The sequence below is a fragment of the Lepisosteus platostomus genome, chromosome 25 (assembly GCF_059453375.1).
Source record: "Lepisosteus platostomus isolate fLepPlt1 chromosome 25, fLepPlt1.hap1, whole genome shotgun sequence".
NCBI lineage: Eukaryota > Metazoa > Chordata > Actinopteri > Semionotiformes > Lepisosteidae > Lepisosteus > Lepisosteus platostomus.
This window is the reverse complement of record NC_142635.1, coordinates 3,359,468-3,385,304: the sequence shown is the minus strand read 5'-3', so window position 1 is coordinate 3,385,304 and position 25,837 is coordinate 3,359,468. Positions and strand designations below refer to the sequence as shown.

General features: G+C 44.5%; 5 long non-coding RNA genes across 16 annotated transcripts in view; 4 read left to right on the top strand and 1 right to left on the bottom strand.

Moving 5' to 3' along the window:
• The window catches only part of LOC148640673 (uncharacterized), a 60,847-nt gene that overhangs the window by 26,919 nt on the left and 8,091 nt on the right, over positions 1-25,837 (top strand). The gene's annotated exons all lie outside the window — the stretch shown is intronic.
• Positions 7,171-8,764, top strand: LOC148640678 (uncharacterized). The gene is made up of 2 exons (XR_015930314.1): positions 7,171-7,683; positions 8,570-8,764. It is a non-coding gene; the product is annotated as an uncharacterized LOC148640678 (long non-coding RNA).
• Positions 10,067-23,207, bottom strand: LOC148640675 (uncharacterized). Of its 9 annotated transcripts, XR_015930407.1 has the most exons (4): positions 11,265-13,275; positions 11,065-11,128; positions 10,847-10,972; positions 10,067-10,369 (listed from the first exon to the last, which is right to left on the bottom strand). It is a non-coding gene; the product is annotated as an uncharacterized LOC148640675 (long non-coding RNA). The 9 variants fall into 9 exon arrangements; XR_015930402.1 differs by lacking the exons at positions 11,065-11,128; positions 11,265-13,275 and adding an exon at positions 15,548-15,686; XR_015930403.1 differs by lacking the exons at positions 10,067-10,369; positions 11,265-13,275 and adding an exon at positions 15,548-15,670 and having other exon boundaries at positions 10,765-10,972.
• On the top strand, positions 11,136-15,770 carry LOC148640677 (uncharacterized). The gene is made up of 2 exons (XR_015930436.1): positions 11,136-11,243; positions 15,568-15,770. It is a non-coding gene; the product is annotated as an uncharacterized LOC148640677 (long non-coding RNA).
• On the top strand, positions 17,394-22,534 carry LOC148640676 (uncharacterized). Of its 4 annotated transcripts, XR_015930422.1 has the most exons (8): positions 17,394-17,522; positions 17,748-17,805; positions 18,306-18,445; positions 18,997-19,144; positions 19,563-19,647; positions 21,463-21,646; positions 21,751-21,820; positions 22,165-22,534. It is a non-coding gene; the product is annotated as an uncharacterized LOC148640676 (long non-coding RNA). The 4 variants fall into 4 exon arrangements; XR_015930424.1 differs by lacking the exon at positions 21,751-21,820 and having other exon boundaries at positions 21,484-21,646; XR_015930421.1 differs by lacking the exon at positions 21,751-21,820.

The window sequence follows — 25,837 nt, the reverse complement described above, 5'->3', positions numbered from 1 at the left end:
TTACAGTAAAACAGACAGTACCACAGTGTTCCAGTGTAGCAAACAGACAGTATTGCAGTGCAGGAGACAGTATCACAGTATCACAGTATCTCAGTATTATAGTGCAGCACACAGTATCATAGTGTTATAGTGCAGGAGACAGTATCACAGTGCCCCAGTGTAACAGACAGTATCACAGTGTTCCAGAGCAACAGACAGACAGTATAACAGTGTTACAGTGCCCCAGTGTAACAGACAGTATCACAGTGTTATAGAGCAGCAGACAGACAGTGTTCCAGTGCAGCACACCGACAGAATCACAGTGTAACAGTGCAGCAGACAGACAGAATCACAGTGTTACAGTGCAGCAGACAGACTGTAACACAATGTTCCAGTGTAGCAGATATACAGTATCACAGTGTTACAGTGTATCAGACAGACATTATCACAGTGTTATAGTGCAGCAGACAGTAACACAGTGTTACATTAATGCAAACAGAAAGTATCACAGTGTTACAGTGTATCAGACAGACATTATCACAGTGTAATAGTAGAGCAGACAGTATCACAGTGTTACAGTGCAGCAGACAATATCACAGTGTTACAGTGCAGCATACAGACTGTATCGCAGTGTACAGTGTAGCAGGCAGACAGCATCACTGCGTTACAGTGCAGGAGACAGTATCACAGTGTTACAGTGCACAGACAGACAGTATCACAGTGTTCCAGTGCAGCAGATAGTATCACAGTATGCAGTGCAGTAGACAGTACCACAGTGTTCCAGTGCAGCGCACCGACAGAATCACAGTGTTACAGTGCTGCAGACAGACTGTAACACAGTGTTCCAGTGTAGCAAATATACAGTATCACAGTGTTCCAGTGCGGCAGACAGATATTATCACAGTGTTACAGTGCACAGACAGACAGATATTATAACAGTGTTCCAGTGCAGCAGACAGTAACACAGTGTTACATTAAAGCAAACAGAAAGTATCACAGTGTTACAGTGTATCAGACAGACATTATCACAGTGTAATAGTAGAGCAGACAGTATCACAGTGTTACAGTGCTGCACCCAGTATCACAGTGTTCCAGTGTAGCAGACATTTTACAGTGTTACAGCAAGCAGACAGTACCACAGTGTTGGAGTACAGCAGACAGAGAGTATCACGGTGTTAGAGTCCCAAAGACAGTATCACAGTGTTCCAGTGTAGTAGACAGACTGTCTCAAAATTCTCCAGTACAGTGCAGCAGACAGACAGTATCATAGTGTTACAGTGCAGCAGACAGACAGTATCGTAGTGCTCCAGTGCAGCAGACAGTATAACAGTGTTATATTGCAGCAGACAGACACTATCACAGTGTTACAGTGCAGCAGACAGTATTACAGTGTTACATTAATAAATATTACGACCGGTACAGTTTTACTGGGCTATCGAGGGGACAGTACTATTTGGGCTTACATGTGTGTGTAGTGGTGTAGGAGTACAGTCATGGTGGGTACAGGAAGACGTTAGGAGAGATCATAATATGATGGGAGGGAGTGGGGGCGTCACCAACTTGACAGCTCTGGGGAAGAAGCTATTTTGGAGTCTAGTTGTGTGCGACTGGAGTGACCGGAACCTTCTGCCAGATGGTAGGGGAATAAACAAGTTATGACTGGGGTGAGTGGGGTCAGACATAATTTTGGTGGCTTTTTTCAGACTCCTGGTGTTGTATACTTCCTGGATGGATGGTAAGGCACTGCCGATGATGTGTTGGGCAGTTTTGACCACCCGCTGTAGTGCCTTACGGTCGGATGCGGTGCAGTTGCCGTACCAGACTGTGATGCAGCTGGTCAGTATGCTCTCCACTGTACATTTGTAGAAGTTGGTAAGGATCAGTGGATATAGGTGTATTTTCTTCAGCCTTCTCAGGAAGTACAGCCGCTGTTGTGCCTTCTTGATGAGACTGGAGGTGTTCAGTGTCCATGTAAGGTCCTTAGAGATGTGAACGCCTAGGAATTTGAAGTTATTCACCATCTCCACTGCAGACCCTTAAATGTAGATGGGGGAGTGGACTTTTCCTTGTCTCCTGAAGTCAACAATCAGCTCTTTGGTTTCGCTGATGTTGAGACATAGGTTGTTGGTTCGGCACCAGTCTGCAAGTTGTTTTATCTCCTCCCTGTAGGCAGTCTCATCATTGTCAGTGATCAGGCCCACGACTGTGGTATCGTCTGCATACTTGATGATGGTGTTTGTGCTGAACTTGGCAGTACAGTCGTGGGTGAACAGGGAGAAAAGCAGTGGGCTGAGCACACAGCCTTGAGGCTGCAGACAGTATCACAGTGCCCCAGTGCAAAAGACAGTATCACAGTGTTCCAGTGTAGCAGACAGACAGTATCACAGTGTTCCAGTGAAGCAGCCAGACAGTATCAAAGTGTTACAGTGATGCAGCCAGACAGTATCACAGTGTTCCAGTGCAGCAGACAGACAGTATCACAGTGTTACAGTGCAGCAGACAGACAGTATCACGGTGTTACAGTGCAGCAGATAGTATCACAGTGTACAGTGCAGCAGACTGTAACACAGTGTTACAGTGCATCAGACAGACAGTATCACAGTGTAATAGTGCAACATACAATATCACAGTGTACAGTGTAGCAGGCAGACAGTATCACTGTGTTACACTGCAGCAGACAGTATCATAGTGTTACAGAAAAGCAGATAGACAGTATAAAAGTGCTCCACTGCAGCAGACAGTATCACAGTGTTCCAGTGTAGCAGACATTTATATAGTGTTACAGTAAAACAGACAGTACCACAGTGTTCCAGTGTAGCAAACAGACAGTATTGCAGTGCAGGAGACAGTATCACAGTATCACAGTATCTCAGTATTATAGTGCAGCACACAGTATCATAGTGTTATAGTGCAGGAGACAGTATCACAGTGCCCCAGTGTAACAGACAGTATCACAGTGTTCCAGAGCAACAGACAGACAGTATAACAGTGTTACAGTGCCCCAGTGTAACAGACAGTATCACAGTGTTATAGAGCAGCAGACAGACAGTGTTCCAGTGCAGCACACCGACAGAATCACAGTGTAACAGTGCAGCAGACAGACAGAATCACAGTGTTACAGTGCAGCAGACAGACTGTAACACAATGTTCCAGTGTAGCAGATATACAGTATCACAGTGTTACAGTGTATCAGACAGACATTATCACAGTGTTATAGTGCAGCAGACAGTAACACAGTGTTACATTAATGCAAACAGAAAGTATCACAGTGTTACAGTGTATCAGACAGACATTATCACAGTGTAATAGTAGAGCAGACAGTATCACAGTGTTACAGTGCAGCAGACAATATCACAGTGTTACAGTGCAGCATACAGACTGTATCGCAGTGTACAGTGTAGCAGGCAGACAGCATCACTGCGTTACAGTGCAGGAGACAGTATCACAGTGTTACAGTGCACAGACAGACAGTATCACAGTGTTCCAGTGCAGCAGATAGTATCACAGTATGCAGTGCAGTAGACAGTACCACAGTGTTCCAGTGCAGCGCACCGACAGAATCACAGTGTTACAGTGCTGCAGACAGACTGTAACACAGTGTTCCAGTGTAGCAAATATACAGTATCACAGTGTTCCAGTGCGGCAGACAGATATTATCACAGTGTTACAGTGCACAGACAGACAGATATTATAACAGTGTTCCAGTGCAGCAGACAGTAACACAGTGTTACATTAAAGCAAACAGAAAGTATCACAGTGTTACAGTGTATCAGACAGACATTATCACAGTGTAATAGTAGAGCAGACAGTATCACAGTGTTACAGTGCTGCACCCAGTATCACAGTGTTCCAGTGTAGCAGACATTTTACAGTGTTACAGCAAGCAGACAGTACCACAGTGTTGGAGTACAGCAGACAGAGAGTATCACGGTGTTAGAGTCCCAAAGACAGTATCACAGTGTTCCAGTGTAGTAGACAGACTGTCTCAAAATTCTCCAGTACAGTGCAGCAGACAGACAGTATCATAGTGTTACAGTGCAGCAGACAGACAGTATCGTAGTGCTCCAGTGCAGCAGACAGTATAACAGTGTTATATTGCAGCAGACAGACACTATCACAGTGTTACAGTGCAGCAGACAGTATTACAGTGTTACATTAATAAATATTACGACCGGTACAGTTTTACTGGGCTATCGAGGGGACAGTACTATTTGGGCTTACATGTGTGTGTAGTGGTGTAGGAGTACAGTCATGGTGGGTACAGGAAGACGTTAGGAGAGATCATAATATGATGGGAGGGAGTGGGGGCGTCACCAACTTGACAGCTCTGGGGAAGAAGCTATTTTGGAGTCTAGTTGTGTGCGACTGGAGTGACCGGAACCTTCTGCCAGATGGTAGGGGAATAAACAAGTTATGACTGGGGTGAGTGGGGTCAGACATAATTTTGGTGGCTTTTTTCAGACTCCTGGTGTTGTATACTTCCTGGATGGATGGTAAGGCACTGCCGATGATGTGTTGGGCAGTTTTGACCACCCGCTGTAGTGCCTTACGGTCGGATGCGGTGCAGTTGCCGTACCAGACTGTGATGCAGCTGGTCAGTATGCTCTCCACTGTACATTTGTAGAAGTTGGTAAGGATCAGTGGATATAGGTGTATTTTCTTCAGCCTTCTCAGGAAGTACAGCCGCTGTTGTGCCTTCTTGATGAGACTGGAGGTGTTCAGTGTCCATGTAAGGTCCTTAGAGATGTGAACGCCTAGGAATTTGAAGTTATTCACCATCTCCACTGCAGACCCTTAAATGTAGATGGGGGAGTGGACTTTTCCTTGTCTCCTGAAGTCAACAATCAGCTCTTTGGTTTCGCTGATGTTGAGACATAGGTTGTTGGTTCGGCACCAGTCTGCAAGTTGTTTTATCTCCTCCCTGTAGGCAGTCTCATCATTGTCAGTGATCAGGCCCACGACTGTGGTATCGTCTGCATACTTGATGATGGTGTTTGTGCTGAACTTGGCAGTACAGTCGTGGGTGAACAGGGAGAAAAGCAGTGGGCTGAGCACACAGCCTTGAGGCTGCAGACAGTATCACAGTGCCCCAGTGCAAAAGACAGTATCACAGTGTTCCAGTGTAGCAGACAGACAGTATCACAGTGTTCCAGTGTAGCAGACAGACAGTATCACAGTGCTACAGTGTAGCAGACAGTCAGTATCACAGTGTTCCAGTGCAGCAGACAGTTTAACAGTGTTACAGTGTAGTAGACAGACAGTATCACAGTGCCCCAGTGTAACAGACAGTATCACAGTGTTCCAGTGTAGCAGACAGACAGTATCACAGTGCTACAGTGTAGCAGACAGTCAGTATCACAGTGTTCCAGTGCAGCAGACAGTTTAACAGTGTTACAGTGTAGTAGACAGACAGTATCACAGTGCCCCAGTGTAACAGACAGTATTACAGTGTTATAGTGCAGCAGACAGAGAGTATTACAGTGTTCCAGTGCAGCAGACAGACAGTATCACAGTGTACAGTGCAACAGACAGTGTCCCAGAGTTCCCGTTTAGCAAACAGACAGTATCTCAGTGCCCCAGTATAGCAGACAGACATTATTAGTGTCACAGTAAATCAGACAGTATCACTGTCTTACGGTGCAGCAGACAGTATCACAGTGTTCCACTGCAGTAGACAGTATCACTGTGTTTAGTGCATCATCCAGACAGTATCACAGTGTTCCAGTGTAAAAGACAGACAGTATCAAAATTCCCCAGTAGCAGTTTCACAGTGTTCCAGTGTAGGAGGCAGCTGTGGGGGGCTGTGCTGGAATAGCTCCACTGTCCTGGTATGTTAGTGAATTTGATTTCAGCGTAGGTCACATCTTCAGCCATGGTGTCTCACTGTCTCAGCGTCTTTAAAAATGTCTCTTTCTCATCGCGCTGGACTGCCTCTCCACACAGAGACAGAAGGAAGGATACTGAATGAGGAAGAGTCAGAAGGAGGAGTTGTCTACGTTCCTGTTTTTTCTCAAAATGGCCTCCTCGAAGAGACAAACACAGAATCTGAAAAACTGACCTTCGAGTGAAACATTTGTGATGAGAATATGATTTCAGGCACTGAGCCTGTTAGCTTGATGAAAAGATGTGTTCAGGAAGATCATTGAGTGAGATAAGTGTTCAGGCACCCTCAGCACAACATCCCACTGAGGCTCATTCAGAGCTGGTGAGAGTGTCAGTCTGAGACTCTTGGCCTGGAGCTGGTGTCTGCTGTGTCACTGAGGCTCAGGGCCAGGAGCTGGACTGGACACAGATGACATCGCGGTCAGTGGAGCACAGCTGGAAACTGAAAAGGGCTTCATTAGAACAATCTCCATAGACACGTGTAGCAGTTTTTCCCCCTGCCGGCCACACTGTGAAATGTCACCTTCTGACATCGCTTTTCACAGTGTTACTGCATCTTTAAATGTCGACGTTTGAACCGATTGAAGTAGTTCAGGTGGGTAGCCGTGTCGTCATGCTAGGCTGCAAAGGAACAAGTAATAGGTCTATTCCCTGCTGAAAAGAGAAGAAAACAACGTTTCGGCTGTCGAGCCTTCTTCAGGTGTGAGCTGAACGTTGTGTTTTCTTTCTCGTATATTGATTGTTCACTTAATCATTTAACATTAAAATATGTATCCTAGATTATTTTTCAAGGCTACTAGATATAGGTTATGCTTCGGAGTCCTGTAAAAAAATAAAGTTTGACGAGTATAATACTAAATAATCATGTAAATTATATTGTAAAGCATGTTATTAACGTGTTTAGGAGTCAAAACTGTCGTTATTGTGACTCGTCCTTCAAAAATACAATTTACGTTTGAATATGTGGACTTCGGGGATATCTTTGGATATAAAAGTGAAAACCTAAAAAAGCCCGCAGTGTCAGTGATTTCGAAATAAAACGAAGTCTATTGATCAGGCTACAGCAGGGGGTGTCGATTCCGATAACTGTCCGCCGGCGGCGATGGTGATACACGAGTCTATGGAGGGCTGGTTTACAGTGCAGTAGTGAGGGTCTGGTGTGTATTAAACACCCGGGTCATGTGACTGGGGTCTATACTCTCTGTTTATGAATAAGAAGATCCACAGCCAATCAGATCCCTGGATTGAGCCCAGCGATGTCGCGATTGGTCAGTGGGAGTTATTTCTGATTAACAGTAAGTTTCCCCAATTACAGACGAGACTCGGTCCAGTTGCCCAATAAACACCGAGATTTAGGAGAGGGGCGGGAATTTTAAATGTGTTGTTGTTCCTCTGCGTTTAAGAAACAGGAAGGAGTTATTATTGAGCAAAAGGAGACATTTAATCGTTGTCGCCTTTGTTTGTGAAAAATCCGAGGCGGCTTTTAGTGCTGTAGCTGTAAACTGTTGCTGTTTGTCTCGTATTTTGTTCGTCTGGACACATGCAATCACGCCGCTATGTTACACGAGTTGCCGTGGAAACTTTATTTATGCTTCAGACACGTTGAGCCTCAGTGATCGCGAACCTTCGTGCAGATGAAGATGATGATGATGAAGAAGACGATGATGGTGAGACCCTCATGTGGCAGAGCGCGTCTTCTAACTGTTACTGGAGAAACAAGACTGAAGCTCAGACCTTTCCAAAGGCTGAGTCCCTGAGCTATGAGGATCGTGAGGACCAGCTGGACAGTCCATTGTCCACTCCACAACCCTGAGGAAGGAGGTAGGCAGGACAAGAGCTCGTCTTTAACAGAAGCTGTGAGAACTGAGGGAAGATTTTACTTTATTTATTTGTTCTCATCGTACATTTTATGAATGGGCCCTTGTTGTGTTAAATGTGCTGTGTACTGTGTTGTGTCTTTTACCTGTCTACAAAAACACTTTCCCCTCTGGGACAATAAAGTAAGTAAGAGGTGTCCAGTCCTGGAGGGGTCAGTGTGTGTCTGCAGCAGGGCTGTCCAGTCCAGTCCTGGAGGGGTCAGTGTGTGTGTCTGCAGCAGGGCTGTCCAGTCCTGGCCCTGGAGGGGTCAGTGTGTCTCTGCAGATGATCCAGGTGGTTTTGATCAGCAGCAGCTGAAGAGCTGAGAAAAGGTGTTTGTTTGGTCCAGTTAAACCAGTAACCAGCGGGTTTAGCTCCAGTCTCTCTCCTCTATAGCGTGTCCATGAGAGATCTAGAAGACAGAGATTATGTGTTGATTTAGTTATTACATTATAATATTGATTTTTCTCAGCCCTAGAATAGATAAAGCGAGAATACAGATTCTGATTTAATCTTTATTTAAAATTAATTCCCTAAACATCATTTTAAATGTTACATTTTCCAGCAATGTTATTGAATATTTATAGACAGAGACAATGTTTTGAATATCTGTTAAATATATGTTGCTTTATATATGTATATACCTGTACAGATCTTAGTCAATCTCTGCTGGATCTCTTCAGTTTGCTGTGTGTTGTTTGTATTGTCTCATTGTTATAACTGCTATCGTGATGTGGAATAGTGTTGTCAGTTGCGTTGAAAGGAGATGGTCTCTGTTGTAGTAAACTGTGTTGTGCTCTTTGATCCCTCTGTCTGAGCTGCTCCTACACTGCTGTGGGTATTTTCTCAGGGACGGCCTCTGGAGAATCTGTACCAGCCTCAGGAATGGACACTGATATCAGCTGACTGTTCCTTCACTCCTTCATTCTGATAATTCACTACACTAATGTACTGTTTTAACATAATAAAACACTCCTGAGCAAGCTTTTAGTCACTTGTTTTTTATCTTATTTTTGATCTTTAATTAAACACCAGGTTGTGAACACCTCTTCCATGCTCTTGGGTTTTATTTCCAGTGTCTGTGAAAGAAACTGTGGTCTTCGTGGTGATGAGAGAGCTCTCTGCTAGTCATTATATCGAAATTGTGGGGAAACTTCCTGTATGAGCTCTGTGTCTTGTGAGGGGTGAGATTCTCATGGAGAACAGTGGAAAGGGGAAGCCTGATTGTCCACAGTTATAATTCAAGTCTAATTCCATCATACTGTCAAATTCAGAGCTGCTCAATACACACAGATGGAGTCACACTGACTCACTGCAACACCTTTCACAGAGAAGCAGAGTCCTGTGCAACAGGCAGGACTGACAGCCCCTCTGAACACTGTGCAGGATCACAGCAGCTCCAGCTCACTGCAGGATTCAGCGCAGCTCCAACTCTCCTCCATCTTCACAAACATCATCAATTCACTTCATTTGTGCTGCAGTTGTGCAGTGGCTCCTGCAGTCCAGCTGTGCTCCCTGCTTTGTGTTTTTTCACAGAAGGGGGTCCTGCTCTGGGCCGGAGAGTGAATTGCCGTTTTAAAGCTTTTATATTTGGCGGCGCTGACACTTTTCGTGCAGCGCTGTGGCTCGTTGTGTAGCGCGCTGGTCTATGGCTGGCGAGGGTCCGGCTTCAAATCCCCAGTGCAGTCAGTGCAGACCTGGGTTTAAGCCCGCAAAGAAGAGCTTTTGTAAAACCCGAAACACAGTAGATGAGCAGAGATACTTCTTTTAGAATTGCAAGAACAGGAGGGATACCTTTTTATTTTTTTCGATATTTTTCGTTTACCGAAATTTTGCCAGATAAGTATGACCGCGGAGGTACTCCAATTTCGACAAAAAGTATAGCTCACTCTGTTAAACCCCGACTCTTACATATCTCCACCCCGGAGCCCCGGGTTCGAGACCCGCCTGGCTCGACCGATATTTTTCTCTCGAGCTGAACTTGCACTCTTCTGATTGGCTGTTCTTACACCCACCTCTTCCACACGCTGATTGGACACTATTCATACTGAACCCCGCCCTTAAGCCCAGCCACACCCCGTCTCAGTCACCATGGTGACGGGACGCGTTCCCTCAGCAGCGCGGAGCGTCATCCTTCACCTACCGGGCTGCGACTGTCCTCGGGCGGCGGGGCTCTAATCGAGGCCGGGGATGGAAGCTGCAGTCTAGGCCGCAGACCAGCGGCTCCCGACTCCCCGACCACGACAGCCCGGTGCCCCGCGGCCGTACCGCTCAATTCAACCCGATTCACGGTTCTCTACACCCCTGTACCCCACCCTCCCACACCCCAGAATAATCAATTAATCAATTAACACTCAAAGCAGTTTATAACAGCAAATAAGGATATAAAGCATGAAACAATTACACTATACAGCAGTGTTATTAAGCAGGTATCCACACATTTCCATCTCGGTCCCCGGTGTCTCTTAATTTGCTACCTTTGTTGTCCTTTTCGCGCTCATCAGGGGTTCACATTATAAATAGGGGCGGGTCTGTGCTCCAGGGCCGTGCAGGCTGGGGTCAGGGGAGGTGGTGGGACTCCGGCGGCTCGCTGGCTGGGGGAGAGGCGGCTGGTACCCCGCTGCTCTCCCGGTACAGGCGCTTTGCTCGGCTGCCGGGGAAAAAAAAAAACATGCATTAAATTTCTTACAGGTTTTGACAAAAGCAGTAACTTTTTCTACGAGAAATGCATTTTAAATGTTTTTTAACTCTCTCGCTTTAACCTTTACAACAGGACAGCCGGCGTTTCGAGACCAAGGTAAGCGGTTTCTCTCTCTCCTCACACCGGGGGTTTCGGTTTTCACACCGGGTCTCACACGGCTGGGCTCCAGTTTCCTGCGGTCAGTTACCAGTAACTCGAGTTACCAGTTTCCCCCAGTTCAAGCTAAACGGAGCGGTCGGCGCGTCTTCATGCAAACCGGCTCCGGAGAAAGAAAACCCAGCCGGACCTGCAGCTGCACAGTGAGTCGATACCGGTAAAAGAGACGAAGCCCCTGTGAAAGAGGTTTTCAGTCCTAAACGAGTCCTGAAGCTGCGCTTTCCTGACCGGGTCTCTCTCGGCCTCTAGGAAGAAGAGACTCGGACTCGCCTGTGAATCCGCCGCGGAGCTCCGGTCACTCGGTACACGGGTGGGTCTGCGCTCAGGTCTCCACGCCGAGAAGGACCCGACAGCCGCCGTTTAAAGCCCAGAACCGCGCCAGGATCCTGCAGAAGTCTGGAATACAAACGAGAAAAAGCGTTTTGTGCAGGTAAAGATACAAAATACAAAAGTAGCAGTTTAAAGAAGCTGAAGCACGATTGTAATACCACGATTCTCTCCGCAGAGTCGAAGCCACAAGTCCAGGTGGGGAGCTGCGTCAGCATGCGTAGGCTGCAAAGGACCAAGTAATACGCTTATTCCCTGCTGAAAAAAGAAAGAAAACACGTTTCGGCCGTGGAGCCTTCTTCAGGTGGGAGCTACAGCCCGTCCGGCAGCTCGGACAAAAGTAAGTTTCGAAATGCATTACCTTTCAAGCCCCATCTTATAACATTTCCCACTCGGACCGAGAAAAACCCACAGCCGTCGCCCAGAATCCCGCTCCAGCTAAACGGTAAATTTAAGAAACTTTCTTTGTTTGCAAACTCGCTATTTAAAGGCAGAGAAGCGACTCGGGCGTCGGAACCGCTAAACAGGCGCAGATTGAAGTCTAATTGCAGACTGACCGCACCTGCCTTCTCATTCAGACTCGGCCAATAGGGGCGGCGGATCCCGGAGCTGCTCGTCTCTGCTGCTAAACAGCGAGTTTTCAAACAGGGACACGAGAGACCACAAATTCCCTAACAGGGACAGTTAAACAAAAAATTAAATCTAATCTGAGGTTAAAAATAGGTTTTAGTCTGAGCTACTGGGCTTGCAGCCCTTCCAGTGCACTCCACTGCAATAATCTGACTCAACCAGCTGCTTAATTACTGCTGATCCTGCTAATTATCAATTCAACAGCACTGGGTGCAGCTACACTGTAATGCAGTGGACTGGAGAGGCTGCAAGTAGCTCTGATTCCAGTATCAAGGTCCCACCTTCACACTACAATACCCTGAGACAGGATGGGCTCCCACACTGACACTACACTGCCCACTCATGCTCTTTATTCACCTCAAGGCAACACTGCTCACAGGGAACACAAATAAGGAACAAGCAGGTGTCGACTCCACTCTGGAAAGGAAACAAGAAACTGGTTCTGGCTGTGGAGTTGTCTGTGTGTTGGGAGGCCATCAGGCTGCAGAGAAACAGGACACCTTGAGACAGAACAGGAGTCTGAAGAGGCTCTGAGACTGAAAGCAATCACTTCTACACCTGTGCTCAACCCATTACCTCACCACATCCTGCCCAAACAGTCAATAAACCTCATTCTCAGCACTCATTACTAAACCAGTTTAGTTTCTCTTGTTTATATACTCTCCTGTGATGAGATGTTAATGGTTCCTGCCCCTCACCTGCTTTCTGACAGCATCCAAACCACACAGCAGCTCTCCTGCGCTTGTGTTGGAGTGAACTCGACTGTCGCAGGGGAAGGACATGTTTTCTGATGATGGGGAGTCAGTCTGAATCCTGCAGTTAGTATGTGAATATGATTCAAATATCAGGACTCTACAGTGACAGTGTTAAGGACAATTGGAGCTGTTGTCTCACACAAGAAGAAAACTCCAGAGCCAGAATAAATGTTCTTCTCGGTGTGGAATTCTCCCCTACTTGTTCCTCTGCAGCTCCCACACTGACACTCCTCTCCACTCGGAGCACATTCAAACAGGCAGGTTTTTCCTACAGCTGGACCATCTCCTCTCAGCAACAGCCTCAGCTGCACTCCTACCCAAAGACACTCAGATCTTTTTCATGGTCCAGTGGAAGAATTCTAACAGCCCAGAATATGAATAAAGCACATTAATTCATGTCACCGGCCCTGTCAGTCAGCCCCTCCTGTCAAGGTGTATTGATACTGTGGGACACTTGAAAATGCAGGTTTTCATTGGAAAGGTACAGTGTCCTCCATCAGTACTGCAATGAGTCAACTTCACAGTCAAGCAATTTGTTCTTGTGATCAGAACAGAAATATTATCCTGGTTTTATTGTGGTAATTCTCTGCATACATTTGATCATATTGGAATAAAAAAATGTTCAGCTTTCTATTTTGAAGTTACTGGGACACATTCACTTTAAATGCATTTCAGAGTGTAGAAGAGTATGTGCTTGTATATCCCTCTAAGACAGTAACTGCATGAGGTCTGAGACCCATTGAGCTCACTGCCCTCTGTAATCATCTGAGATGCTTTGCTGTTGCAATTGAGTTCTTATTTAGTCTTCAGGTGATCATACTTCAATTGTTTTTCCTTCTGGCAATAGGGTTGAAATTTAGGCATTAGACCCAACAAGTTAAGGTGTTTCCACAGTTATTCTCCTGATGACCTCCTTGGTTGCATTGTAGACTGACTCAAAGCTACAGCACCTGAATATTTGATGTGTGTCCTCTGAGCTGAGATGTAGATGACATGTATGGTCCCTAACTAACACCACCTCTAATCCTACTGCTGTTCATGTGAGCTCAGAGGGAGCGCAGAGGACATTGAGGTGTTGCTGGAGCTCTCAGATCTGAGTCCACAGCCTTCAGGTTTGAGCTTCAGTGATCCAGTACGCTAGTGCTGATGGAGACAGACAGGTGAAGGAGTCTCCTCCTGATCTCCCCAGGCCAGGCCATGACTCTCACAGGAGGTGCTGTTCTCTGGAGCATCTGCAGCTCCTTTCTTTCTCCACACTTGAACCTGTCATCTCTGTCCTCTGAGCGCTTGCTGAAGCCTGGTGGAGGGAATGTCATGGCCTGGGGATGCAGGAATGTCTCAGACTGGCTCACTCATCTTCCTTGAGGATGTAGCTAATGATGGCGGCAGCAGAGGGATTTCTGAAGTTTACAGAAACAGGGTCTCTGATGAAGCAGAAAAGGCTTCCATATTTATTGGACAGTGCTGCACCATGCAGCATGACAATGACCCAAAGCATCCAGTCAGTGCAGCCAAAGAGCTCATCAGGAGTAAATAGAAACTGGTCAAGTGTGTCTGCAGATCTCAATCCAACTCAAAGTCACTACTTTAGCATGTTACAAAGTAAAAGCATCTCAAGAACAGGCGATACCTTATCTTAATTGATGACACAGAGTACAGTGAGCTCATTTACTGGTTTATGCTATGAAATGCACGTAACATGAAGAATGTGCCCCAGTGAGTCAGACCATATGACACGATGAGGATTAATTCACCACTATTCCTGCTGCCTCCTGGTGTTCATCCACACTCTCAGAGGTCTAAGATTATGATTTCCAAATTGAGGAGAATCTGATTTACAGGGTGAGTTGGCTTAATCCTCACACCCTGACATCACACTGACACTCCTTCACTACAGCTGCAGCACTGAAGAAATCAGCATTAATGTGGAAGTCTGACATGTACAATTCATCAAGCAGATTCTGTAATTGTCTAGAACTCCATCTTATATACTTGTTTCTGTATCAATACTGATATTCTCAATCATTTAAGATTTAAAACCAGAACACTGAACTTGTTGCTGGGCTTGTCAGCTACACCTCACCGTCTTCTGCAGGAACAGCTCAGTCAGGAGGAAACCGTGGACAGTCTTTTACTGGCCAGGCCAGTCTCCACATTTAAATCCCCCTGAGCAGCATTTTACAGGCTGAAGAAAATCAAAACCACAAGAATAGACAACGTGGTAGCTGCAGAGAGGAGGATGCTAAGAATATTGAGCTGACTGTGTCCAGACTGCAGACAGATATTGTCTCAAAGGCAGCTTCACCCACATGTTTCCCACTTTTGACTCTCACTTGAAATTACAGCATTGAACTGGCAGTGCTTGAATATGACCAAATGTATGCAATTCCAAAAATAAATTGTATGTTTTATTCTGTTATTCGTTGTCTCTTGTTCATGAATAAATATTGCTTGACTGTAAAGTTGTGGCTCATTGCTGGGGTACTGGGTGCAGATCTAGGACGTGTCTTGCTGTATTTAACAGTGCAGGGGGTTGACATGATTTGCTGTGGAACTGAGGGACCTGTGCTCGGGGGCAAACTAAGAACTAGATCTAGTTATGGGAAGCACTTGATTAGTAGTGACACCCTGTTCAGTGGAGTGCTCTGCACTCGGTTTCAACTGTACAACAGGCTAGAGCCCATTCGGTGATCTAGTGCTCAATATCCCGCACTGTCCCGGGACAGATGTGATGGCAGAACTATACAGCACACCTCGCTCTGCATGACCCCGGCACATACAGATTCCTTAGAGGGGTACGTTCTTTTTAAAAAGCCAAGACAAACCTAGAACGAGTTAAAATATAAAAGCAATATACGGGTGAGAGTAGAGTTTAAAAACCACAACCGAGCTCGGACAAACAGACCGCGTCTCTGTCGGCGCTGCAGCGCGATGTGAACAAACCGCGTCTTGGTCAACTTGACCGATTGAACTTGAGTGATTGAACGTTGAAATGAATAAATCTTCATATCGTTCCTAAATGTGAACCGAAATTAAAGCGGGTGAGCATTTCCCGTGAGAGTAAGGATACGGTCTGGAGGTCTTGAGTGCTTTTTATTCCAAATTAATTCTCCCGACAGTTGGACGAGCCCGTGTTGCGCAAAGCGAGCTGCGCTGTACTGCCGAGTGATTCCCTGAGCCCCTCCGCCAGCGCAGCTCCTCACTCCTGTCTGATGACTGTCTCTGCGCTGCTGCTCAGTGCTGAACTCCGAGCTCTTACCTGCTTGTCTTGTGTTTCAGGTCTCCCCTGGCTGCTGTCCCTGCCGCCCGCACAGGACCCATCCCGCACTGACCAGACTGCTGGCGCTGAACAGGAACTTGTCACCCCGGACACCATTACTTGAGATTCTGTAACTCACTGTTTTTTTTTTGTTTCACTGTTGCCAACTGTCTTTGATTTGTATGCTTGCAAAATTTAATAAAGAATTTTGATTTCTGTCTTACTTTCTTCTTCTTTCCTTCGTAACATTATTTCTACCACTAACAAAACCAAACAAAATGGTGAACGAGCACCGCCCACGATGCATATTCATGAGGGGCGTGGTTAACGAGGGGGCGTGTCGCATAATTGAATAAGGGGAGTGTCGCATTATTCATGAGAGGGTGTCACCGAATGATGACGTCACACCAGCCAATCAAAGTGTCTGGATGAGAGCCCACCTCCAAGATTTTTGCTCTCAGGTGATTGGTCAGTTTGAAGCACCACTTCAGTTATGGCATAAAACCACATTTTCTCTATTCTGATTGGTTGAAAGACCCATCAATCAAATCACCACACCCCCCAAAAATGACGCACTTCTTAAGGGTTGTCTTTATATGATTGACATGACATGACCCAATCGCAGAAGCCCATCTCCAAGACCAGCCCCCGGTGAGATTTGTTTATTACTAATGAACTTTAATTCACTTAATACATAAACAAATTCATTATTATAATGAATTAGAATAATTTGAAATGTTAATTAGTAATTAAAAACTTAGACAGCAACTCTTTTTGTTTCAATTTCCCTAAGATATTTACATTTTTTAGGTAACACAATCTGAAAGCAACCAAGTTTTTAAAAATACATTCTCCGAAAAAAAAGACAAATAAGCCAGAAGTAAAATGAATTTAAATTTTATTTGTGTTCAGTGCAAGTGTAAACATACATTTTAGAAATCAAAAAGCATTCGAGTGAAAACGCTTTCTTTCCAGTTGAAAAAAGAAAAAGAAAAACAGAAATCATTAAACAGAACTTACTAAAATACAAGTGACCGGTCAACCGATTTTTATACAAATTTAAATACACATGAGAGCATTAACGCCGACATCTTACTGACAAAATAAGCAGTAGAAAAAAAAACAATTCACACAGTAAACATGAGAAAATTACGTTATTTTCACTAAAATCGTTTTTTATTTCACATTATCCCATACACAAATAGCTCATTAAAATACAAGTGATTAGTGCGCAATTTTAATAAATGCAAATTTAATGCAAATACGAGTTAACAACAATCTTACATAAAAAGTAAAAGTACAAATAATAAAAACCTTAAAAATAAAAAACAATTCTAGCCAAAAACGAATTTTCTAGTTCATATTAACAAGACAAATGCAAATCAGCTCATTAAAATACAGCGACTGATTTTAATAAATGCAAATGAGGAGTAACCGCCGCCATCTTGCTAATCAAACACAAACACAAAATCGCTCGATACTCACTAGCTGAAAGTCAGGAACGTCCAGTTTTAAATCCGACTTAACGATTCCGTGATGTGTCATAACGATATCATTAAAAAATAGGCCAAAAAACGACTAAAAACGCAATAAAATCGGGAAAACGCCATTCACAAACCCCACCTCCCCATTTCGGCAGAACTACCGGAAGGAGACGAGCTGGGGGCGGGGCTTAGTTAAATATAAGAATCGCAGCCAATCAAAATCCATGACGTCCAGACCCAAAACCACGCCTGTTGGCAGTAGAGGGTGGGGCTGCACCGCCCTCATGCGCTGGGAGGACGAAATACAAATTAGATTAATTGTAAAACCGCTGCCTACATATTGAATATTAATAAAGGATTTTGGGGGGCAGAGCCGCGAATAATGTCGTCTTGCCTGTTTATTGGTCACTTTGGGCTCCAGGTCCTATAAATTCTGACCCACCTGATTATCCTCCTTTCGCGCGAGAGCCGGGCAAGACAGACAGGGATAGGTAACTGGTCCAAACGCTTTTAAAGCTTTATTGCTCTGTGCATTTAAACCTGTATTAGGTCATTGTTTTACAATAATTTTCTACTCTATTTCTTATTCTTATTTTCTCCGTGCTTCTGTTGTCTGCAGAATCCTGTTAATATTCGTTCATATAACGTGCTGCTTGCTACTGCTCTTGAAATGTACTTGTCATTCGAGACTAACAAACATCACTGTTTTTTTTCAGTTTTGTCCACTAAATCACATTTTCGTTCAGTCTGGAGGGACCATGTACGAGTCAAGAGGTAAGTTTCAGTATTTTCTCTGCATCTCGTTTCTCTCCAGCTCTCTCACTCCGGAGCTCGGCCAGGACTCGCGGCCCCAGTGACAGTGCGGGGAGAGTTTTACTGCCTGCTGCTCTGGTATCGACAACATGTCGGGTAAGAACCGGGGAACGGCGTCAGACAGACGGGGCGCTGCTTTCACAGCCCGGGTCAGCTCTCTTGGGCAACTCACTGGTACCCTGGCTTGACCAAGAGGAGCGGGCTGTCGGGCTGTGGGAGCAGCTGTCTGCAGAGCCGCGTATAGAGACCGTGTACCTGGCTCTGCCGTCTGTAGCTGCAGGCTGCCCTCTGGTGGCGGCTAAGAGCAACAGCGTGTGAGCTCGGGCTTCTGAAACAGTGGAGCTCACTCCACTACTTCACTGTTCAGTCCTGTACTACCGTTCTTACTCACTGGAGTGTGAAATGTATTCTGACACAGCTCGATTTGAAGTTTTAATGACTACACTTGTCTGTCATTCCAGCTTTCACCAAAGGCTTTGACTTCACCTCCAGCCTGGTTCCACTTTCACCTTCAGCTCCCTCCCTGCTGCCTCCTGCTGCTCCTCCCTCTACTGAGGACTGAGACTGTGAAGAGTCAGAATCTGGCTCTGGGATTGACAGGGTGAGTTGGTTTAGATCTCTGTACCCTGACATCACACTGACACTCCTTCACTACAGCTGCAGCAGTGTCGCAGTCTAGATCTCTTCATACTTTCCTTTACTTCTTCCTCTGCTACTACTGTTCCTGATCTTTTCAAATAAAGGCAGATAATTTACAGTGATCTCTGACCACCACAGGAATCCTGAGTGTCTTCAGGTCCTCCTCTGAGTTCAGATGCTGATGGCATGTCCACTCCCTAACCCCACTACTAACCCCACTCCTCACTCTTCTACATGTGATCATCATCCCAGCTCAGAGGAGGAGCTGAAGACACTCAGTACTCCTGTGGTGGTCAGAGATCACTGTGAATTATCAGCCATTATTTGAAAAGATCAGGAACATTAGTAGCAGAAAAAGAAGTAAAAGAAAGTATGAAGAGATCTAGACTGTGACACTGCCACAGCTGTAGTGTAGGAGTATCAGTGTGATGTCAGGGTACAGAGATCTAAAGTGTGAGGAAGTGTTCTGGCACAGCCTGACCTATTTTAATTAGCTTACTTCTCTCTTTACAGCTTTCAACAAAGTCACAGAATTCAGGCCAGCCTGCTTCCAGTTTGTCAACATGTGATGAATAAACACCTTCAGCTCCCTCCCTGCTGCTCCTCTCTCAATGAGGACTGAGACTGTAAAGAGTCAGAATCTGGCTCTGGGATTGACAGGGTGAGTTGGTTTAGATCTCTACACCCTGACATCACACTGACACTCCTTCACTACAGCTGCAGCACTGAAGTCCCTGGTGTTAATCTCCTGGAAATCTCACATGTACAGCTCCTCTCTCCTAGTCTGTAATTGTCTAGAGCTCCATCTGTCGCTGCTTTACCTGTATCTCTGTCACTACTAGTCTCCTGCTGCTACATTAGTTTCTCTACCACTGCAGAGCAGTCTGCACTCTAGACAGTGACTGGGGAATTAGACTCTCCCCCTGCCCTCTTGCTGCACTGTCCTGCCTCTCTCCTCTGCCTGCTGCTCTGTGTGTGAAGTGTGTTACTAGCACCCCAGCTCTGCCTTTCACACACACTATTCAAGGTTTGCTCTTCAGGGTTCAAGTATATTTATGTTGAGTGTTTATTTATCACAGGTTGACAGATTGGAACCAGGCTGGAGTGAATTCAAAAGCTTTGTTGAAAACCGAAAAGAGAGACTCATGTCCCCCAAGTCTCCAGGTGAGCTCTGCACAATTTCTCCTATTTCCTACAGCAGCTTCTCCCAATAACACCTCTGCAACCCCACAGTTAGAACTAAATCTCACACTTGTCACTATGTTGAACTATGAGCTATACTGCACTTTACAGTTATGTGATCTTTATTGTACACTGTCTGAATGCTCAGGTAATAACTCCTCAGTGTGTTTCTGCTCAAAATATTCTTCTGCCACACTGAGATAGAAAGAGATGCCCTGTGTATTATTTTAATAATAATAATAATAATAATTGCTTACACTTATATAGCGCTTTTCTGGACACTCCACTCAGAGCGCTTTACAGGTAATGGGGACTCCCCTCCACCACCACCAATGTGCAGCATCCACCTGGATGATGCGACGGCAGCCATAGTGCGCCAGAACGCTCACCACACACCAGCTATCAGTGGGGAGGAGAGCAGAGTAATGTAGCCAATTCATAGAGGGGGATTATTAGGAGGCCATGATTAGTAAGGGCCAATTGGAAATTTGGCCAGGACACCGGGGTACACCCCTACTCTTTTCGAGAAGAGCCCTGGGATTTTTAATGACCACAGAGAGTCAGGACCTCGGTTTTACGTCTCATCCGAAGGACGGCGCCTGTTTACAGTATAGTGTCCCCATCACTATACTGGGGCATTAGGACCCACATGGACCACAGGGTGAGCGCCCCCTGCTGGCCCCACTAACACCTCTTCCAGCAGCAACCTTAGTTTTTCCCAGGAGGTCTCCCATCCAGGTACTGACCAGGCTCACACCTGCTCAGCTTCAGTGGGTTGCCAGTTGTGAGTTGCAGGGTGATATGGCTGCTGGCCGTATTTTACAATAGTCTGAGCTTCAGCACAGCCTCCCACTGACACTCATTCAGACTGGAAATGCTGTCTGGAGTGAAACAGTCTAGATCCCTTTATACTAATTACTCTGCCACTAATGTTCCAGATCAGTTCCAATTAAAGGCTGACAATTCACACTGATCTTTGATCATCACAGGAATCCTGAGTGTCTTTAGCTCCTCCTCCATACTACTCCATACTCCACAACTAACCCCACCCCTCACTCCGCTACATTTTATCAACATCCCATCTCAGAGGAACAGCTGAAGACAGTACAGCCCCTGTCCTACTCCAGCAGTGTTGAGATATGATTTGTATTTATTACCAAGATACAGCTGTGGCCACCTTCTTCACTGGGGAGAATTGTCATCTTGATCAATTTTGAACTTAATTCTTTTCAAAAAAGTCCAAGAGCTTTGATTTCAATTAATTTTCTCCAGAACTATGAAATACTTTTTGGTTGCTCTCCTTGAATACTTCTGCTTGATGTAAAAACAGATTTCAGTCTCCAGGTGGCCTCAGTGCTGTATGAGGTTCTATAATACCTGCAGGCTGTGTGACTGAATGGAACTACAGTAAACCCTCAGTTTAACAGACACAATCTGCTGAAGGAGAACTCTGTCTGTAAAACTGTCAACACTGGAAATTCCCTGCGATAACAATAGACAAATTGCTAACAATAGGGGTTATTGTTCTGTATGCTGTAGTAAATTTAATTCAGTACATTTTCAACACATGACATCAACAGCTTGTCAGTTCCTTTACAGTTTATGATCCTCTGACTGTTTTTAACTCATCTGTCTTGAACAGATTTCTAAATTTTAGTTTGTCTTTAATTCTGCCAGGGCCAGTATTCTCACTCAGTGTTAGCTGACTGAATCAATACTCTAGTTTAGAGAAGGGTAGATTCTGTATTATTGTCAATGTGTTTTTATTGCCTTGTTTGGATCTTCTTCCGCTCTCAGCCCCTCTTGCCCCTCTGTCAGCTCCTGTGCTTGTAGATGAATACCTGGGTCAGGATGAGGCTCAGAGTTCCTTCATGCTGGAGTCTGGAGGTGGTCTTGTCCACTGGCTCCTGTTCTAGTGCAGAGACTCTGGGAGCTGATTCTGAGGGGGAGAGACAGCAGTGGCATCAGAGACTGCAGTCAGGTCTGCCAGTTTAACTCTGTGCGGAGTCTGGAAACTCCCGTCTCCTGTACTTGAATTTGTTCAGTGACCGGGAATTAATTCTGTTACTGAATGTGCCTTAACAGGGATACTGAGAGCAGTGAAGATCTTTGGCCCTTGTGTTTTCTGAATGTGTTTGACATAACTTTACTCCAAGTAAGACATATTGCACAGTCCTTAAGACATATTCAGTGCTATTATTGTTCATATGTCTCCAGGGGTGTAAGTAAATCTGTAGATCACTTTGTTTTGTATGATATATTTCTACATAACTCTGAATCACTTCAGTGTTTCTGCCCGTATTGTCTCTGGCTCTTCATTCTTCTATTTCCTACTTTGACATGTAATAATGCTCTCAGTTGTAGTATTTGAGAGGAGGTGATCTCTGCTACAGGATATCAGTCTCCAGTATATGCTGGGCTCTTTGATATGTCCAATTTGTTTAGCTTCTTAATTGTTAAATCCATCCTGTTAACTATGAATTAATTTGCTTGTTGCAGCACTGTAATGGAGCTGATTGGAGGGGCTGCAGGTTTAAGATTTGTGTTCCCTGCTGGAATTCTTCTCACCTGAACACTACACTGAACATTCCCAGTCTTCAGTCACCTCAAGACAATGCTGCTCACAGGGAACACAAATAAGGAACAAGCAGCTGTCAACTCCACACTGGAAAGGAAAACAAGAAACTGGTTCTGGCTGTGGAGTCGTGTCTGTGTGGCGGGAGGCCATCAGGTTGCAGAGAAACAGGACACCTTGAGACAGAACAGGAGTCTGAAGAGGCTCTGAGGCTGAAAGCAACAACTTCTACCTGTGTTCAACTGATTGACTACTGTGGTAAAAGAGTGAAAATAAAACCAGGAATGACTAACACTTTTTTTATATTTATCTGTTTCTCTTGTGTTTCGGTTGACCGTCTTCTCTGACCAGTCACAGTGACCAGACCCAGGACAGCTGGTCAGTCAGTATTTCAGCTGGAGGGGGAGTGGAAATTAGGGCCCTCGAACACAGTTCAGCAGAGAAGAAAAGGCAAAACTTCAGTTTCAAAGAACATCATGGCTTCTCTTTTTCAATGAACAGTTTTATTCAAAGCTGTAATCAAACTAAACCTCAATATATTTGTGTATATACTGTATATAAAGGAGATGAATATCAGTAAAATATTTTCTTTGCAGATGTGTTTAGTTGCCTAGCTGAATTACCCGTGTGGAACGGGTCGTGACCACAAACTCAGACACCGACAACGTGTGTGAACGCGAAAACCATTACAGGTCCCTGGAAGTCACTCGTAAGATGTTGCCTATTGTTCACATTTACAATAAAAATAAAAACCACATTTTCTTAGTTTGTTACTTAAAGTTATACAAAAACTTAACCAAAAAAAACGGTGTGAGTTTTGCAGAAATCCACAGATAACTAATAAACAAAGCAAACAATTCCAGCAACAATGAACTCACCTGCTGCCGGTGGCGTCTCTACTACTCACGTGTGGGACTCGGCTCGCCTGGCGCAGGTGAGGCTGGTGTCGATGACGTCATGTAAACGCGACCATGCAGGAAATGTGGGGGAGTTAGATTCAGACAGAGGTGAGCTCTATAGCGGTCGGGGATTTTCTCGCGGTCTCATGGATTCAATACTTTTATTTTTTAGGGTTTTTTTATGAGTAACTCAAACTACATATCTCTGTGAAAGATATAAATATTTCAGTTTGAGAAAAGATTCGTGAGCCGGCACATGATTATCTTGTTTTCCCTGGAGATTTAATCGGCTGATGCGGTTGGAAATATTCATATTTTACATCCGCTTAAGGCACATCTTCTCGTATTAACACGTCAACTATTTTCTCTTAAAGATTTTGATTCAGGAACAGGTGATAACACACAAGTAAACACAGTTGTGACAGTGATGTTCTTAAAACAGAACAGAGCTGTCAGTCCTGATTAATCAGAGATTCATCGCTGGCAGGTCGTGTCTTACTGTCAAAACCAGAGGGAGTTTCTCATTCTGTGTGGTTCAATCAAACTGGAGTTTCCTAAACACATTAGTGATGATTCTGACAAATTACTTTATTTCATATTAAAGAATAAACCCCATTATGTCCGATAACATCATCTTGTGTAGCCCCCCAAAACAGTGTGGCTTGACTGTTCTAGTGTTCTAGTTCTAACAGCCCTACACTCTATGGATCTCAGTTAAACATATTATCCAAATATAGAATCTCTTCCAATGACCTACAGGTCTCTCTCACTCTACACACCACTTGCAGTAACAGATTTTAATAATCGATAAGTACTACATTTCCAGGTTCTGTACCAGTCCTGAGTAGACTCAAACTTCCTTAATATGTGATCAAGCTACAGAATTGTTTTTTTTTTTTCAAATATTCTTTCTGACTGAAGGGGTGAGGTGTTTTTATTGGAACAAAGGTCTGATACTAGACACAAGCTCTATTGTCGGGGGGGCTGGATTACCTGGATTTCCTATTGGACAGTTGTTCATGTACTGAGGATTCTATTGGCCAATAACAGGAATATCGATTCAATTCCTATCAGCTGGACTTAAGACGTTGAGCAGCCAATCATATTGTTTTCTAGGTTGTCAGTGACAACACTAGATGACAATGTTCACACAGTTCTTTATGAAAGAGGATGTGCTTGAAGTTCTGGAGAGTAAGGAACCTGTAGGATTAGAGAGAGACACGTTTTGTTTAAATTAAAAAGAAGAAAACCTTCTACCCTCTGAATCATTTTATGTCTTCATAAATACTCTTAGCATTATTATGACTATGAATGTGTTAGAGCAGAGCTCATAAGTATTATAAGTATCATTTTTGACAACAGAATCCACACTTGACAAATGTTGTGTGTGTAGGTGTATACATGTATATAAAACTTTCTCGTTTGTATCCTGTGTGGTGTTTCTTCTGACCACTATTAGAGCAAACCCATCGATTTCAGTTTAACTGCTAAAACAGCCTTGAGCTGTGTGTTACGGTGACCGAGGAGTGTGGCTGCCACATAATGTACATATATAACTTTAACGGTGTAAGACTCAGTCAGTGTGACTGTGCTCACTGAAGCATGAGACAATTTTAAATGATACCTATAAATCAAGTAAATGCAGTAAAAAGTATGCCATTTATAAGCTGTGAAATGTTTCAAAGGAATAAAATTTGATTGCAATTTTACCCTAGTGCCATTATTAATTGTCAAAAAACAATTGAATGTTGTTAGCTATTGCCTAAAATTGAAGCAGGCTTTGACATTCATGCAGAAGTTTTCAAATTGGAACAGTCCATTAGACATCCTGTAGGGATGATCTAGCCACCATGCAAACACAAGGCACAAAATGAAGAAAACCCAGACTCTTCCATGTCAGGAATTTGAGCATAGCTTGACCTGGACCTTCTTGTAGAATGATTTGCACCAAGATCGTGCAAGGTGAGAGATTTTAGGAATCCTTGTATCTGTAACACTCCTATGGGAGGACTCGCTCCAGTTGTAATTGAGAGTGTTTGGATTGTGGTTTATTTCAGACCTGAAGGCTTCTTCTTCTGGGAAAGAGAGATCCTGCACACTGAGCTTGTTAGAAGACACAGCTGCCACAAGGCAGGTAGGAGTATCTCTGCTCTGCCACCACACACCATGTGTTTTGCAATCCTGATTCTTTTGCACAAAGTAAAGCACTTTTTAAAATAACAGTTCTTCCCTTATGTTTTCCTGTCTCTGTCATGATCATGTGTACCACTGTCCTTCTCTAGCAGGGTTTGGATATGAACTGGATTCTCTAGCTATCACTCTGTCCATCTGCTTCACTGGTAGAATGTGTGGATGCTCTTGTAAAATGTTTATTTGTGGAAAGTAAACTTTTGATGGTTAGTTTCACATCACTTTGTTCTGAACTATGAACGTCTGTTTTTATCATTTTTGTGATGCCACTAGAGGCAAAGTACTGAATTGGAGGTATATTAGGAATAGTGTCATAGATTTCACTGAGGCTTTTGACCACTATTAGATGGCAGAACAGAGGTACTGCACCATGGAGCACCACCATGATGTCATAGTGGAACAAGACACAGGTGCACTCTTACCTGCAGGCCATATAAATCGAACCCAGAGATGACAGAGAGTAGAAACTTCAGTCAAGCTGCACACAGACTGCATCTGACTGTATGAG